Source organism: Rhinolophus sinicus, chromosome 4, assembly GCF_057876585.1.
Source record: "Rhinolophus sinicus isolate RSI-liver-muscle chromosome 4, RSI-T2T, whole genome shotgun sequence".
NCBI classification, from domain to species: domain Eukaryota; kingdom Metazoa; phylum Chordata; class Mammalia; order Chiroptera; family Rhinolophidae; genus Rhinolophus; species Rhinolophus sinicus.
Genome location: NC_142504.1, coordinates 66,726,746 through 66,744,032, shown reverse-complemented (window position 1 = coordinate 66,744,032; position 17,287 = coordinate 66,726,746). Strand labels below are relative to the sequence as shown.

Here is a 17,287-nt window from a genome sequence, read left to right as displayed (position 1 = left end):
GCTGCTATGAACATAGGTGTATAAATATCTCTTCCAGTCCCTGCTTTTAATTCTTTTGGGTATGTATCCAGAGTGGAATTGCTAAATCATATGGTAATTCTATATTTAACTTTTTGAGGAAACTCCATACTGTTTCCCACAGTGGCTGCACCATTTGACATCCCCACCAACACTGCACAAGGGTTCCAATTTCTCCACATCCTCGCCAACACTTGTTGTTTTCTGTTTTTATTTTATACTTTTTTGATAATGGCCACCCTAATGGGTGTGAGGTGGTACCTCTTTGTGTCCTACTCTCTTCTGACAGAAAGTCAGGTCACGCTGCTTCTCTGTTGAAAACCCTCTAAACAATAGAAGCCACAGTTCTCATGGCCTCTCAAGCCCTGCAGGATTTCCCCCCAGTGACCTCTGGCCTCATCTATTGGCATCTCCCTTAACCCCCACAGATCTGTTTCTCAGACCCACTGAGGGGGGCCCTGATGTCCGATCTGCGGGACATTCTCCTTCCAGTATCTGTTAGTGCCCCTCCTGCCTCCGGGACTTCAACCAAGGTCAATTCTGCAGAGAGGACTTCTCTGTTTTTCCTACAAAAAAAAACAGCCCTTCCCTCTGTCTTTGGTCTCTCACTTGGCCTTATTTTCACCACAGACGTCTCACAACCTGAACATTAGGTATCTATTGATTCCCTTGTTTTCCATCCATTTCCCCACGCCCTCCCTCCCCAACCCAGGAGATGAGCTGCACAAGAAAGGAGGGACTCTGTTCTGTTCTCTGCTGAACCTCCACCACCGAGACCCCCACCAGCACACTAGGTGCTCAAAAGTTGTCCAAAGAGTGAGAGAACAGAGCATATGCGGAACCATAAACCAGGACCTCATCATGTTAGTAAATTTTTTTAAAAAAATATTATACAATAGCAATAATGGGGGGGAGGGAGGAAGGGAGGGAGAGAGAGAGAGAGAGAGAAAGAGACAGAAACAGAGAGAGGCAAGACCTCATGTTAATAAATTTTTAGATAAGTGATTTATTACCAGGTTTTTACTAAATTTTAATTATATTAGTTTTTAATTAATTCTCTTGGGTTTTCTGGTACATAATCATATCATCTACAAGTAATGACCATTAAAAAAAATCTTCCCCCTTCTTTCCCTTTTCATTTTTTTCAGCCTAATTCTAGATAACAGGGTGCCGGTGACACACTTGTCTCACTCCTGCCCTTTCATGAAGGTGTCCCGAGTGCTTCACCATGGGAGGTGAGGTAATTTTGGCTTCTGCTTTGAGGTAGATCTTTTGTCACGTCAAACAAGTACAGTCAGTTTTGATTTCACTTAGGACTTTTTGGTAAAAATCAAGAATGAAGGGCAATGCTCTTAAAGCCTCTTGGGCATCTAGTGGGTATTAGGTTTTTCTCTTGGACTCCTTGATATAGTGAATTATGTTAATAGGTTTCATAAAACCTATTAGGTCCACACTCCTACCTCTACATTCGAGCCCCTCATGTGCTCCTGGTGTGATGCTGGTGGCAGGCCCCAGCCGGACGTGCCTGGGAACCCGGCCACTGCAGCCGTGGCAGGCTTCCCGGGGAGCGCTCAGGATGGCTTATTGTTTCTGAATTAAACAAATGAAGAATGTGATTCAATTAGAGACAGCATAATATAAACCAAGATGGATTTATATTTAGCCAGGCAGAGACATGTGGGAAAGAATGGAACTTCCTTCATCGCAGGGTTCGAAAGCTGGCTTTGAAGTGACAGAGATCTGCCCTTCCATGCTGTCTTCACCTCCTCCAGCCTTGCCCCCAGACATTTCCCTCTGGATATTTCAACTTCTTGGGAAAGCATCAGGGCTCAGTGGAAAGCAAAGTTCTAAGATTTTCATCTAGGAGTCTCACTGTTTCTTTGTCAAAGCTGCCTGCCAGGGCGGAAGCCACGTTGTCCCAGTTTTCTCATTTCCAAGTGGGTTGATAGCACCTCGAAGTAATCCAATGTGATTTTTAAGAATAGATTAAAAAATGGCAAAGATGTTAATACACTGAATTTATATTTGCAAACCAAACCCTAGAGAGCACCTAACAGAGACACAGATCCTCTTTGTTATAATTCTGTATGGGTTCCCTTTTGGCAGGAAAATGAGAAGGGAGGAGGATTTCTTGAAATTTTCTTAGTTGAGAAGGGTGAGTAAATATGGAATCAACAATTTTAATAGTAAGGCCCACCATCCCACGACTGCCTGCATCAGATTCAATGCTAAGCTTTATATTCTTTATTCTAATCCCTGCATCAGATTCTGCCCAAAGGGTGGTGTTGTCACTCTGAGGTTGCCTGGCTACTATGCTCATAGCTGGCGTGGCCCTGACTCTCTACTCTTATCCTAGGAAAGGGAGATATGCAGACTTGCTTCTTTTTCTTCCAGCTTTATTTCTTTGGGATTGTACATAATCTCCTCTGCTTGGCTCAGGTATGACCTTTTTTTTTTTTTAAAAAAAAAAACCAAAACAAAAAAAATTGAAACTACATTGTGTTTATTCCAAGATAGAGCAAAAAATAAACTTTATTGTAAATAATGAGAGCCATGTTTCTCATTATCGGAGAAAGAAGTTACAAATAAGATAAGGGGGTAGGTTAGAATAAACCTTGTGGTGTTAGATTGAAATTGGAGCTCTCAGAATGAACTCATGTCTTTAATATATGTATACATATGAAGGTTGGACAATAAAATTCATGAACTTGCTGCAATGATGTTGTTAACCTTTTTTGATATCAGAGGGATTATTCATTATGAATTTGTACCAATTAAACAAACAGTTAACCAAATTTACTATTTGGAAGTGCTGAAAATATTGCATGAAAAAGTTAGATAACCTGAACTTTTTGCCAACAATTCATGGCTCTTACATCACGACAATGCACCAGCTCACACGGCACTGTCTGTGAAGGAGTTTTTACCAGTAAACAAATAACTGTATTGGAACACCCTCCCTACTCACCTGATCTGGCCCCCCCAATGACTTCTCTCTTTACCCGAAGATAAAGGAAATATTGAAAGGAAGATATTTGGATGACCTTCAGGACATCAAGTATAACACGACAACAGCTCTGATGGCCATTTCAAAAAGAGAGTTCCAAAATTGCTTTGAAGGGTGGACTAGGCACTAGCATCAGGGCATAGCTTCCCAAGGGGAGTACTTCAAAGGGGACTATAGTGATATTCAGAAATAAGGTATGTAGCACTTTTTCTACGATGAGTTTGTGAACTTAATTGTCCGACCTCATATAGACAGATACACATGTGTAAAAATTTGGTACATGACATAGATTTTATTGAGTGAGAAAGGGATAGAGTTCAATAAAAGCAGCTGGAACAAATAGTTACCCATGTGAAAACAAACAAAAATAATGGCTTACCTCATACCATAATAAAAACTAATTCCACTGTATTAAAACTTAAATGTGAAGTTTAAAAATATTAAAACACTGGAAAATAGTATCACAACATATCATTATGTCCTTTTCGGTGAGAAGGGTTTTTGTTTTTTTTATCATCATGGCACAAAAAAGCACAAGGAATAAATGAAAAAATAATGATAAAATTTGACTCCCATTAAAATGAGAAATTTGGTTTATCAAAAAACACACACACACTAAAAACAAAGTGAAAATCAAATTACAAACTGGAAGAAAATATTATAATATATTGATGTCACAAATGATTACTATCCAGAATATGTAAAAACTATTGGGTCTGATCTTTTTAAAGAGGACAGTCTGTTCCACGGAAATGCCATTTATCTGGGGTTCGCTACGCTAAGGGAAAAGAATTAACAGGGGGTTACTAACACAGATCTGAGGAAGTGACTTTATTTTGTAAGAGGCACTTCAGAGTTTACAGTAGCAAGAAATCAAATGAAAATTCAGGGTCTTGGTCACTTGGGTAAAGAAAAATGAAGCCTCCCAGACTAATGGCAAGGGTTGAAGTGGTAAACCATACATGTTTCCTTTTGAACAGCAGTAGGGAGTGGCCTGGGAGGGAGGCAACTGGGCCCATGAAGATGTCCCTAAACAGCCTCTAAGGGAAGCCAAATATGGAGACCACCCTTCAGGTAAAAAAGAAGTTTTGGATGAGCAGAAACAGTAGGTCTTCCTGGAAAATAATTTGTACTTGGAACTGTATTTCTTTGATCCCTTTGCCTACAAGAGTATTATGTTGCTTCTGAAAAGAAGAAACTTTTGTTAAAATATGTATTTTTTTCTATTAATTATGCTTTTCTAAAAACGAAGACAAACTAACTTTGCTTCATATTTCCCCTCTGCCCTCCCCCTTCCTTCTTCTCTGCCCTCTTCCCTCTCTCCTTCCCCTCCCTCCAGAAAGGTCACAAAGGGTGGGGCTCGGACACTTTAATCTGGGACTGTGTGAGAATAAGGGTTGTCACAGGGAGGTCTTCTGCAGTCACCATGTTTTATGAAGATTAGGGAAAAATGAATAATTTCCTTTAAAAAAATTGGTTCTAAGGATTGTTTTCTTCTCTAGACCGCTGGAAAAAATTCAGTGGTACTGTGTGAAGGAAAAAAAAATAAAACTCTTCCTAGCTTTTCCTTATTTTTATGTCCAGGAGTGAGTGGAAAAATCAGACCTTTTCAAGATCACCCACCCTGTGGCAGTTCGGGTGTGCTCTTGTCTGTGTATAGAAAGCATGTCAAGACCGATTAAATTATCTAATTAAAATAATGGCCACAAAAAGCCTGTTTATTTTGGCCCCAGGAGGGTCAGCTCTGCCTGCCCCGTCTCTGTCCTGCTGAGGGTCCCTTTCCTGCTCACAGGCACCCTCAAAGCCCCAACAAGTTGACTCCAAATAACCTTCTCCTGGAAGTGTGAGACTGGGACCCTGCCCACTATGGGGATAGGACTTACTCCAGCTGGGACTGAAGACCGTTCTTTAGAATGCTTCAAACACTTTCCTTGCAGTATCTATTCATGAAAGAAATTTCAAATGTAAAAAATTCAGGAAATTATTATTTTCAGTCTTACAGAAATTGACAAGTGTTTGACTGAGCTGACTGGAATTTTGACTGGGTATCCTTTGCATTATGAAGATAAAACTAAAGATTCACAGAGCATGTGTTCACTAGTAGTTACAAGTTTAAAAAAAATGCCAGAAGAATTTCTGTTGTTGTTTTGACACTCCTATCTAACTATTGGACTAATTTGTCATGAAATTACTCAGCTGTCTTGATGTTGTGTGGAACAGCCCCACAGAGGCACTACTTGGAGGGTAGTGGTTACCCTGGCTACCACCAAGGCCATAGGACATTAATGATGGCTCATTATATTTAAGCCAGATCAGGTTTCTTTGGCCTGAAGTAAAATTTGGAGCATAGCATATGAACATACTATACATGATTTAATTTAAATGTAGTCATCAGGAAATGCACTGAGTCTGTCTTCAGCTGTATGCCCAGCACAGGGTGTCTAACTATTTTTGTGGGTGTTAGAAACATTCTGTTGGTTATTGCAGTTATTCAGTAAAGGGCTCCCTTTGGGGGTGTTGGTCCAATGTCCTATAAGTCCTTGGAAAAGAGGCCATAACTTTTGAAAGCTAGTGTGCAAAGGTTCATTTTTATCTTTTCTACTGTGCCCAGAAGATGAGGGGCTGGTGCATGAGCACTCTTCAGAAGGGAGGCCAGACTTTCTGCTGACTCTTGAAGGACATGGTAGGTAGTTCTTGCAAGTGAAGGGAAAAATGTTATAGCAGCAGTCAGCTCACGTGATAAATGAATATTGGCTTTAATATAATACTATGTTGGTGCCCTTCCCTCCCACCCTCCCTACCCTCTCTCTTCCTTCAACATTTAATAAGTATCTCTAATGAGACATCAATGATGGCTCACTAAACATTTTTTTGTATATTCAATAATATTAGTTGATTAATAGTTTTGTGAAATTTCTTAAGCTCTGTGTGTAACCATCTTATTTTGGGATATAGGAAGAGAAAAGGAGAGCAAAACATTAGCTTCTGCTGGGGAATTTTTTACAAAGTGGTATCATAATTATCTTTCAGTTTGGGGAACTCTTCATTCCTTTGTGTGGATCTAGATTTCCATCTGGTGTCACTTTTCTTCTGCCTGAAGGATTTCCTTTAACATTTCTTGTGGTGCAGATCTGCTGGGGATGAATTCATCTAGCTTTTATATGTCTGAAAAAGTTTATTTTGTTTTCATTTTTGAAAGTTTTTTTTTTGGATATAGAATTCTGGTATTTCTTAGTACTTTGAAAACCACTGTTTTCTGACTTGCCTTGTTTCTGAAGAGAAAATTGCTATCATTTTTATCTTTTTTTCCCCTCTGTATGTAATGTATCAATTTTCTCTGACTGCTTTTAAGATTTTTCTTTTTACCACTGGTTTTAACCAATTTGATTATGATGTGCCTTAGTGTAGTTTTCTTCATATTTCTTGTGTTCAGAGTTTGTTGAGTTTCTTGAATCTGTGGATTTTAGAGTTTTCATCAAGTTTGGAAAAAACGTGGCCTTTATTGCTTCAGTATTTTTTCTGTCCCCTGCCGTTGGGGGTTCCAGTTACATACATATTAAACTTCTGAGTTTCACAACTCAATGAATGTTTTTAGTCTTTTTCTCATTCAATGTTTCATATTAGGTTATATTGCTAGGGTTAAATTTTTCTGCAGTTCTGCTCTTAATTTCATCCAATGTATTTTTCATTTCCGATATTAGATTTTATGGAAGTTTGATTTGAGTCATTATTATATCTTCTATGTCTCTGCTTAACATGTTTATACCTTCCTCTACCTTCTCGAACATACAGAATATAGTTATATTAATTGTTTTGATATTCTTGTCTACTAACTTTACCCTTTGGTCATTTCTAAGTCTGTGTATATTGATTGATATTCTTTTCTTTATGGGTTGTATTTTCCTGCTTACTTGCATGGATGGCAATTTTTGATTAGGTGCTAGATATTTCACCTGTACATTTTACCTTGTAAGGCATTGGGTTTTTGGTATTCATTTAAGTTGTTTTGGGCTTTGTTGTGGGATGCAATTAAGTTACTTGGAAGCCATTTGGTCGTTATGAGAATTTCTTTTAAACTTTGTTAGGTGGGACCTGAGTAGCCCCTGGTCTGGGACTTATTTTCCCTACTCCTGAGATACTATACCAGATGGCCTTATATTGTGGCATTACTGGTGGGTACATGAAGTAGTCCTAGGCTCCTGTCTGCTCCTCTACCCTGTGAACTCTAGCCACCTTGACCTCCCTGAATTCTCAACTTGTCTCCTCAACTCATTGAGATCACAGAGCTTAATTTGCGTTTCCCCTCTTGCCTTGTAGCCTGGAAACTGTCTTAAGGTGGTAAGGTGAGACAATCATAAGGCTCATTTTGTTTGTTTCCCTCCTCTCAGAGATTGTTATCTTGTATTGTCTGTTGTCCAATGTTTAGAAATCATTTTCTATATGTTGTCTAGTGTTTTAATCTTTTAAGATGGAAGATAAATATATTTCTTGTTATTCCCTTGTGCAGAATAAGCATTCTTTTAGGCACGAGAATACGGGAATCACCAAGATTCAGTTAGCCTCTGCTCATATGGAGCTTATAACATGGAAGTGCAAAGGAATTTTCATATATTCATTCAACAAACTTGCTTCATTCCCTACTATGTGTAGTGGTGCCCACAGGTATAGAAACAAAGCCCCTGCTCTCAAGGCCCTTGGCCTCTAGCTGGCATTTCATGCTCTATCCACAAACAACTGAGCACCAGAGAATTCTGCGTAAAGGGAAGTGTGACCATATTTTGCTTTTTGTTCTGAAATCAGTCTACCACTGGGCTTCTCTCTGGCACACAAGATTGAAAGTCTGAACCATAAAATACTCCTCTGGACACAATGGACATAATTTTTCCATGTGCACTGTTGATTTTGTTCCCCTTTTGGTGTGCAAAATGATACGTTATCATTTCAAAGCTTCCCAATGCCGGGTAGGATGAGTTTTCCTTAAAGAGTTTTATCTAGTTCTATAGTTGGCCTCACTGGCTCCACCTCCACCCCCTTTGCTTAGTAGCAGGGACCATACTAAGACCAACCAGGGCTTACCTGAGAACTGGTTAGCATCTCAATCCAGGACTTTAAGAATCACTTCATGCTTTGGAAAACAGCCACAGAATGTGAAAACCTAAACATGATGAATGACAGCTTTGGATTTGGCCTTGCTGAAGCCCACAGGGCTTTGCAGCAGGGGTGGGTACTTGTCTCAACTGGTGGCCTTATATTCTGAGCTGCTATAAGAAATGTCTTGCATTTTCCTCAGGTTACCATTCTCTTGCGTATTTAGTCAACACAAAACACACTGCAGTTTTTTCCATATAGCAGACAGTGAAAGAGGTGGGTGGGTAAGAGAAAGGCAGGGGGGCTGGAGAAATACTAAATGTTTTAGAAGAGGGGAAAACAATGAATGCAGGTCCACCCCACAAAGAAATGATGAAGCACTTTAGGAACTATACTACGTAAAGATATACCAATAAGAATATTGCTACAGCCAATTCTGAATCTATGCTTCATTGTTCTATTTTGGAAAGAAGAAAAGATGACTCTCCTCTGTACACAGACCATCTGTTTTGCGGTTTATCTGCAGATGCCACAAAACACTGTTTAATTAGATGTTTGGTTGCTAAGAGAGAGGCCCAGTTGGCAGGCTGTTGGGATTAGTGTTTGGGGTGAAAAGATAGAAATGAGAGGATGCTGATGCCACAGAGGTTTCAGTCCGTTTGTGTAGCTCAGGTTGTGTTCCAGAGCGTCTCCGCTTCGGCATGGGACTGATTGGTTTGGATAATCTGGGACTCTGCTCTCAGCCAGTCCTATAGGTAAAGGAGATCTAATTCAATTTACCTTGAGATTCTTGTCATTGACAGGGCAAGGAATGGAAATTGACCAGTTATTGGATGATGAGCCAAGTTCTCTTTGTTTGGCAACCCGCTATTCTCTAAATTTATTTGTCTATACAATTTTTTTTTCTTTTAACATAAAATGTATTAACAGTCCATGGAATCCTGTCTCCGGAGCTACGGTGCTAAGGAAGGAAAGATTTCTTTGGCCCCAAGGGCCACCAGGAAGCCCTTTTCTGATGGAAGAGTCACTGAACAGCCTTTGGGAAACCCTAACTTACACAGCAGAGGATTCAGAAAGTTCACTCAGTATGGTAGTCACTCATTTTTACTTTCCATATCTCTGATAGTTTGTATATAATAAATAAAGATATGATCACAGATTTCAATCAAGCAGTCTCAAAGATGAGTATATGTATTTAGATATGAAAATATGTATTATGTTACAATGTTTGATTTTTACTCAGTGCTACCAACACAAAAGTTATATAATTGATAATTACTCTAAAAATTTGATTGGAAGTTAATGTCATTTTGAAATTGTTTGAGGTGATTTTGTATAACATTTCTTAAAAAGTTAGAGTTACAGTGGATTAAAAAAAACAACTACAACTGGAAATACTGGACTTACTCACACAGGTTGGTCTAAATGGACTTCCAGATGATCAAAGAGCCTGACCAGCATCCATCCCTTTAGACTGAAATCACACAGACGTTCATGTTTTCTGAGGATCAAGCAATACAAATCCATATAGTCTACAAATTCCATAGAGGTTAAACTGTGCCTTGTAAATAGACATAGGCTTTTAAAACTGACAACTGGACATTCCAGCTGCAGGCTGATAAAACTGTCATTCCTCCATTTTTGTTAGAATCTAGTATTTAAAAAAAAAAAAAAAGTCCTGCTTTCTTGAGCTACCTAGCCAGAAAATCCGTCTCATTGGAATAAGGTGACCGGTGCTCTGGCAGCAGCCTATAAATCTTCCTGCGCTTCTGCTGGAGGTCTGCCCTAAAAGCAAACCTCTGGGCTGGAGCCCATAGTGGCGGCTGAGAGACACGGCATAGGCACTGCGGTTCCTTCTTTCAGCCTGAGGTCCTTGAAGGGACACTGAATGTTTCTGGCTTTGTGGGGGGATCGCCCCCTGTGGAAAGCTTTTTGTAGGGATTGAGGGGAGCATAAACTTCTGTCCCCAATTTATCATTCACTTATCATTCCTTGTGAAATCAACCAGTGATACAACTCTTCTTTAAAGTTTTTCTATATGCCTTCTCTGTGTGCTCCAGATCGGGACTTGTCTCTGTCCACCCCTCTTCCTGCACTCTCCTCCTGCACCTCTTCTCCTGCACACCCCTCCCTCACCCCTCCTCCCGCATCCCTCCTCCTGCACCCCTCCTTTTCCACCTCTCTTCCTCCTGCACCTCTCCTTCTCCTACACTCCTCCTCCTGCATCCCTTCTTCCTGCACCCCCTCCACCTGCACCCATCACTTGCCCCCTCCCTCATGCAAGCCTTTCTAGTGAGGTGGAGATACTGTTTGGTGTATATACAGAGCAGTTTGGTGACAGAAGCAGTCGTTTGGAGGCCATGTGCATGAGGGAGAGAGGGTGGGAAGGAGAGAAGAGAGAGGCAGCCAGGGCTACGGCAAGGAAATGATAGGGATATGGAGGAAATCATACAAGGGCTGGAGCGGGACTGGGCAAAGCCTGTGCCTGCACTGGGCTTTTCTGTTGATGATTGAAGATACCACATATTTCTGTGCACCAGAAAGGAGTCCAAAGCTCTCAGTCCTGGCCCCAGGTTTGCCAGCAAACCCCAGGGTAGTTGTGGGTTCATCACTTTCCCCCCTCACGCTTCAGGCTCCTTCTCTGTAAAACAGTGGGATAGGCCAGTGTCATGCGGGATGTCATTCACAGTCTCTGGTCCCGCTCCCTACACAAAAATGCAGGATATGGCGAGGCCAAAAAGGAACACCACGGAGCCATAGGTAGGGGAGTCACACCACTATATTCTTGCTGGCGGCTGGGTTGGAGACACGGGAAGCAAACATCTATCAGTACCCCAACGAGGGGTCTTCCTGCACCCCAGTCTCGCTGGCGACCAGCGAGACATAGGAAGTAGGATCAACATGATCCGCAATCTGCCGTCCACCTTTCCGCCAACAAACAACCCCTTGCTAACTGCAATCCGCGCTTGCTAGCTTAGCCATGGCAGTTATACCAGTGGCTAATGGCTAACTGGTTACAGCTGATGGCCAACTAGTCACAGCTGATGGCCATCTATACCTGAGCCAGCACCTTTCCTGAGATTGAGAGCCTGGAAACTGCTCCCTTGGACTCTGTCCCCACAATGGGCTTCCACTTAAACATTTACTCTCTATCTATAAAAACAGGGCAGAGAAAGAGGGCAGACAGAATTTTTCATGATGATTTTTTTCCCCAGTGACTATTATGGCTTTTATTGCCAGTGGTGGACTTGAATTTCTACCAGCACAGGTGGTTACTCTGATCTTTCCCAGCAAAAGAGTTAACGAAATAAAAAGGAAACCACCTTATTAAAAGCAGAAAAACTTTCAAAAGTTAAGAACCAAAACATTTAGAAAGCCAACCCTTTAAAAAAAAGATTTAAGTGTATTCAACAGATGGAAATTCCCCATCAAAAGAACAAAGGTTCTCAGCCCAGATGAGTCAGAATTTAAAGATTAGCAGGCAATGGAAAGGGAGCATGTGTTTATGAATGAAGCCACTTCCAAGCACACTCCCTTGCCCTCCCAGAAATAACACCTGTGTGGGGCCATTGGGGGGCATGGTCTCTTTGCACCTTTGTCACATCCTAACTACATCCAGATTCGAGGTTTCCCTGTATAGTAATAACTGTATGGCTATAAGCATGAGTCCAGGCCTGCCCTTGCAATTACATTTTGAGGAAACAGGAAGGAGCCCTGTGGGGACAGAGCCCCAGAAAGAAGTTTACAGGCTCTCGGCCTCACGTGGAAAGGTGCTGGCTTGGGTAGTGGATGGCCGTCAGCTGTGGCTGATTGGCCGTCGGCTGTGGCCGGTTAGCCGATTGGCCGCTAGTATAACTGCTGCGGCTACGGAGGAGAGCCGAGGATTGCCGAGGAGAGCCCAGGAGAGTCAAGGAGAGTGGAGGAGAGTTGTCAGCTGGGTGGCGGAAAGGCGGATGGCAGGTTGCGCATCCGGTGGGCCCAGCCTCCAGTAAGACCATAGTGGTATGACTCCCCTACCTATGGCTCCGTGGGTGTTCCTTTTTGGCCTCACCATATCCTGCATTCTTATGTGGGGAGCGGGACCAGAGACCCCGCAAGCCGCCCCGCATGACAAATGGCGCAGCGAGCAGGGTCTCCCGCATGACAAATGGCGCAGCGAGCAGGGTCTCCCGCACGACAAATGGCGCAGCGAGCAGGGTACGGTGCCGGCCAAAACCTACTGAAGCATGGTGGAGCGGTTTGTGCATGTGAGAGCCCAGCTTCGGGAGGCCCATTAGGAGCGACACTGGGAACGGGAGGCGCGGTCTGCCTGGGAGACTCAAGCCTCCAGCTGGCACACCACCTTCTTGGCCATAGAAGGCGTTGTCCTCCTTTTGATGATCTGCTGCGGCTTTAAGCTCCGAGGGTGGTGGACATCTTACAAGGAGGCCTCCACCCACTCAGACACCTGGCATGGTGAGCAAGATTCCGACCAGGTAGGAATGGCGTCTGACTCTGGGCAGGAGGACGTGTGGCCCCCACACAGTGTATGGTGTTCGGTGGCCACTGTTCTCAGGAGTCGGACCCCCAAGGAGGGGTGGGAGGACATGGACGGCTCTCCGGCCAGCGTGGAGAGGGCCCTGCAGACTCTGGCTGAAAGGTTGCTGGAGGAGGAGAAGGCTACAGCCGGCCGCGTGGGCTGGATGTTCCTCAAGGCCTTGAGTCTCAACACGGAAAATGGGCTTAATGAAAGGGCCCGGGTGCCAAACCAGGTGTCCCGGTTGGAAGCGCTGGAGGCCCGGGTCTGCCTGTTAGAACAGGGCCCCCAAGGTGGAGACTCTGAGGCAGACGCGGAGGAAGCAAGTGGAGACAATGTAGCTCCCAACCCCAAACCCGGCCAATCTTGAAGCAAAGGGTAAAACGTGAGCAACCTTTGGGCCCTGGGGGCGTTGCTGCTGGCAACCCAGCTGTGACTGAGTTCACAACCTACACCCCATACACTCCCACTGAGTTGCAGGAGCTGGGGAGACGGTACAGACAGTGCCCTGGAGTGCCAGTCTTGGCTTGGCTATTACGTTTATGGGATGAGGGAGCAGACAGCATTCTCTGCTCCCAGGCAAGATGGAAAAGCTAGCCTTCGTGACAGCACATCCGTCCCTGCGACAAAGGTTACAAAACTGCCATAGATTGGCCAACAACCAGGGCAACCATTCTCTAATGCAGTGGCTCACTGCTGCGGTATGCACCGTATGGGGACAGGCTGGCGAGCTGCCAGACACTGTGAGTCAATGGCAGTCATATACAGAACTTATGCAAATAATCCGGGAAATGGGTATGAGACATGCTATTTTTAACCTCAACATGCAGGGCCCAGATGACGAGCTTTTTACTGCCAGTATGAGAGATCTGGTTTTGGATACTGCACCTGCGAGTGCTTTTGGATCCTTGGTTGCTATTCTTACACTGTATGTAGGGCGACGGATCCATGAAGTTACAACTGCCATGGCCACCCTAGGGGATGTTGAAAGCCGGAGGTGAAGGAAATTAAGACAGGAGGTCCACACAGTTGAGACCTGGAAGCCCAAACCAAAGGTAAAGGGGAGAGGTCACGGGCCTCAGAGAGTAACACGCGCACAGATGTGGCGTGATCTCGTGGCAGCAGGCGTCGATAGGAAGAAAATAGACCAGCAACCCAATGCACTCCTGCTTGAACTTTGGAAACAGTTGCGTCCGGAACAATTCCGGAGAAGCATAAAGGAGGAGTCTGGGAAAGCGCGACCCATATCCCTCCAGGACTTCATGCAGCCGCTTGAGGCCGACTTCTTTCAGCTTGATTAGGGGTGGGGCCAAGGTACCCGGTCAGAGAGGATGAGCAGGGACCGGAGGCCCCACGTGGAACTGTCCATACATTGGTCCCCTTCGAATGTACAGAGGGTTTTGGCTCTAGTTGACACTGGCACTGACTGCAGTCTTGTTTATGGGAACCCAGAACTGTTCCCAGGACCAGCAGTCTGCATTGATGGCTACGGGGGAAAGACTGTGACTGTAAAGGCTGTTTCCTTACCAGTGGGTATAGGAAGGCTTCCTCTTCGTACCTACAAGGTTTATGTCTCCCCCGTTCCAGAGTATATTCTAGGGGTGGACGTGCTACATGGCCTCAGCTTACAGACGTCGGTAGGAGAGTTCCGTCTCCGGATCCGGGTGGTGAAAGCGGTGACACGCGTGCATGCTCACCACCCTCCTCAAGTGTTGCCACAGCCCTGGTGTGTGGTTACAGTGCGACAGCACCACCTGCCAGGAGGACAGGAGGAGATTGGTTGTACAATATTGGAATTGGAGAAGGCACATATTGTGAGGCCAATGCACAGTCCCTTTAACTCCCCAGTATGGCCTGTCAAGAAGCCAGATGGGACGTGGCGAATGACTGTGGACTATAGGGAGTTAAATAAGGTGACGCCCCCCTTGCACGCTGCAGTGCCTTCAATTCATGATTTAATGGATCGTCTGACTGTCCGCTTGGGGACATACTACTATGTAACGGACTTGGCCCTGGCAGGTCAAAAGCCCCCACTGTCGGTGGTTGGGTCTGATAGCCCCATGGGGGGCCGGTTTGACTCATGATTTGCAAGTGATGCCAGGGGTGGTGGCTGAGTGGCCAACGCAAGTGACTGTAGTATACAGAGGTCCTGATACCGGGTTGATTTTGCGAGGAAACTATGTGCTCTCACTATGGCCTATTATGGGGTCCCCTGTTCTGTTACATGTTGAAACTATGCAAGGGACCCCAAGCACTGCCATAAAGGTCTGGTACCACAAACCAGGAAAGGTGCCAGTGGCAGCGACTCTCCTTTCCCAGGACAAAAAGCTAGCATGTATCCTCCCAGATGGAAGGGATTTGCCATTGTTGGTTCCTAAGACTACCGTTTCTTTTCCTCCGTAGGTGTCAGTAGGCTAATACGGCACAGGGACCCTCGCGGAAGACGCTTGTCGCATAAATTGTGAGGTGAGACCCTGCAGGGGTGGAGTGTGGGGACAGAGCCCCAGAAAGAAGTTTACAGGCTCTCGGCCTCACCTGAAAAGGTGCTGGCTCGAGTAGTGGATGGCCGTCAGCTGTGGCTGATTGGCCGTCGGCTGTGGCCGGTTAGCCAATTGGCCACTAGTATAACTGCTGCGGCTACGGAGGAGAGCCGAGGATTGCCGAGGAGAGCCAAGGAGAGTCGAGGAGAGTGGAGGAGAGTCGTTGGTCGGTTGGCGGAAAGGCGGACAGCAGGTCGGGCATCCGGTGGGCCCAGCCTCCAGTGAGACCATAGTGGTATGACTCCCCTACCTATGGCTCCGTGGGTGTTCCTTTTTGGCCTCACCATATCCTGCGTTCTTATGTGGGGAGCGGGACCAGAGACCCCGCAGGTTGCCCTGCATGACAAGCCCTCTCTTGTGGGGCCTGGGTAAGGATGGGATGCACATCATTGCAGAATTGGCAGAAACATTGTAGGTTACCTGGCTGTGGGGACAGAATCCCAGAGAGCAGTTTCCAGGCTCTCGGCCTCCCATGGAAAAGTGCTGCCTCGGGTATAGATGGCCATCAGCTGTGACTAGTTGGCCATCAGCTGTAACCAGTTAGCCATTAGCAACTGGTACAACTGCCATGGCTAAGCTAGCAAGCACAGATTGCAGTTAGCAAGGGGTTGTTTGTTGGCAGAGAAGTGGACAGCGGATTGCGGATCATGTTGATCCTACTTCCTACGTCTCGCCGGTCGCCAGCGAGACTGGGGTGCAGGAAGACCCCTCGTTGGGATACTGATAGATGTTTGCTTCCCGTGTCTCCAACCCAGCCGCCAGCAAGAATATAGTGGTATGAACCCCTATCCATGGCTCCATTTGTGTTCCTTTTTGGCCTCACCATATCCTGCATTACTGTGTGGGGAGTGGGAGCCTAGTCCTTGCATGACAGCCATTAGATTGCCCAAGTAATAAAAACTCCTTTTTCTGTCATTGAACAGCATTATTACTGTCTTGGGGTTCAACATACCTATTTTTGTTAAGCAAATGGTGTTGCGATTGTAAGCAAGATAACAGGTAGGGCTGCAGAGTTTTTACTATCCTTCTCCTTTCTCTGAAGTTCTGTTGAACCTCATTCAGCCCAACTAAAGCCAGTTAGGACTTGGTTACCCTCCTCAACAGTTTTGAGTATCTTAATTATCAGCTTCTGTGCATTTTTGCCCTCGTCATTGTGCACAGTGTATAAAAGCTGGGCCTTCTCTGATCCTTCCTGTTGAGTGTTCCGATGTTCGTGAAAGTCCACTTTGCATGTAACACTGCATTCTGATGGGTACACGGACCTTGACCCTGACATTGTTCCATGGAGAGGCTGAGAGTATGAGCAGGGCTGCCAAGTCACTTTGCAGAGCCTCCGTTTTCTCATTTATAAAATGGGGAGAATATCTGTCTCTCTGCTGGGGTTGAAGTGAAGGTCAAGTGGAGAGCCACTGGGAGCTTTCTCAACCAGTTTTTGTCAGGAAGCAGAGCTGGGCTTGCTGGAGATTGGGGTGTCCTTCTGCTATCCTTGTCTCATGTTTCAGAATTCAGACTTAGGTAAAAAGTGCAACGACCCCAAACACAGGTGCCATCCTTCTTCACCCTTGGCTAGGATGGGAGGGCACTGGAAAGTGTGCTTGTTAACAGATGGTTGTGATTCGAGAGGCTCACAGTGTCTAGTGTGCAGCAGCTGTAGGGATGTAGTCTCGGGGTGGGTGGGCCCTCGCTTCCTCTAATGTTCCATCTGAGCTACCTACTTCCATGATTCCCACCCATGGGCTCCTCCACCTCTCACACCATATCTGAGTGGGCTGGGAAGGGCAATCATCATGGACCCGGTGTCCCTTTACACCAAATCTGAAGACCCCTGCTTCGTCGGCCTTCCTTGCACAGAACAAATTAAGTCAGCAGTTTTCTGCCCAAACCCTTCCATATTTCTATTTTTCACATGACATGTAGCTAACGCCACAGGCTTTTTGTGTTGGAGATAGGAAAAGCTTTAAACCTTAGTCAGTTTACATACAAGGGAAATGAAGTCCAGAGAGGTTGAACAACTTGCCTGCGGTCACAGTTTGTTACTTTTGAAGTAGAATTAGAACCCAGCTCTCCTGGCAGATAGCCAGCACTCCCCACTTCTCTGTTCTTCGGTGTGAAGTGAGG

General features: G+C 45.0%; 1 long non-coding RNA gene across 2 annotated transcripts in view; it reads right to left on the bottom strand.

Annotated features, from left to right (window-relative positions):
- Nucleotides 1-1,113: 1,113 nt before the first annotated feature.
- LOC141573171 (uncharacterized) overlaps nt 1,114-17,287 on the bottom strand; it is a 32,890-nt gene continuing 16,716 nt past the window's right edge. Inside the window, exons 3-5 of one of the 2 annotated variants that reach the window (XR_012498800.2) lie at nt 8,102-8,180; nt 4,909-4,965; nt 1,114-4,209 (exon numbers count right to left, since the gene is read on the bottom strand). This is a non-coding gene — a long non-coding RNA (uncharacterized LOC141573171). Of the gene's footprint in view, nt 4,210-4,908; nt 4,966-8,101; nt 8,181-10,299; nt 14,384-17,287 lie in introns of those variants that run through there. The other variant, XR_016021133.1, reaches the window with a different exon arrangement.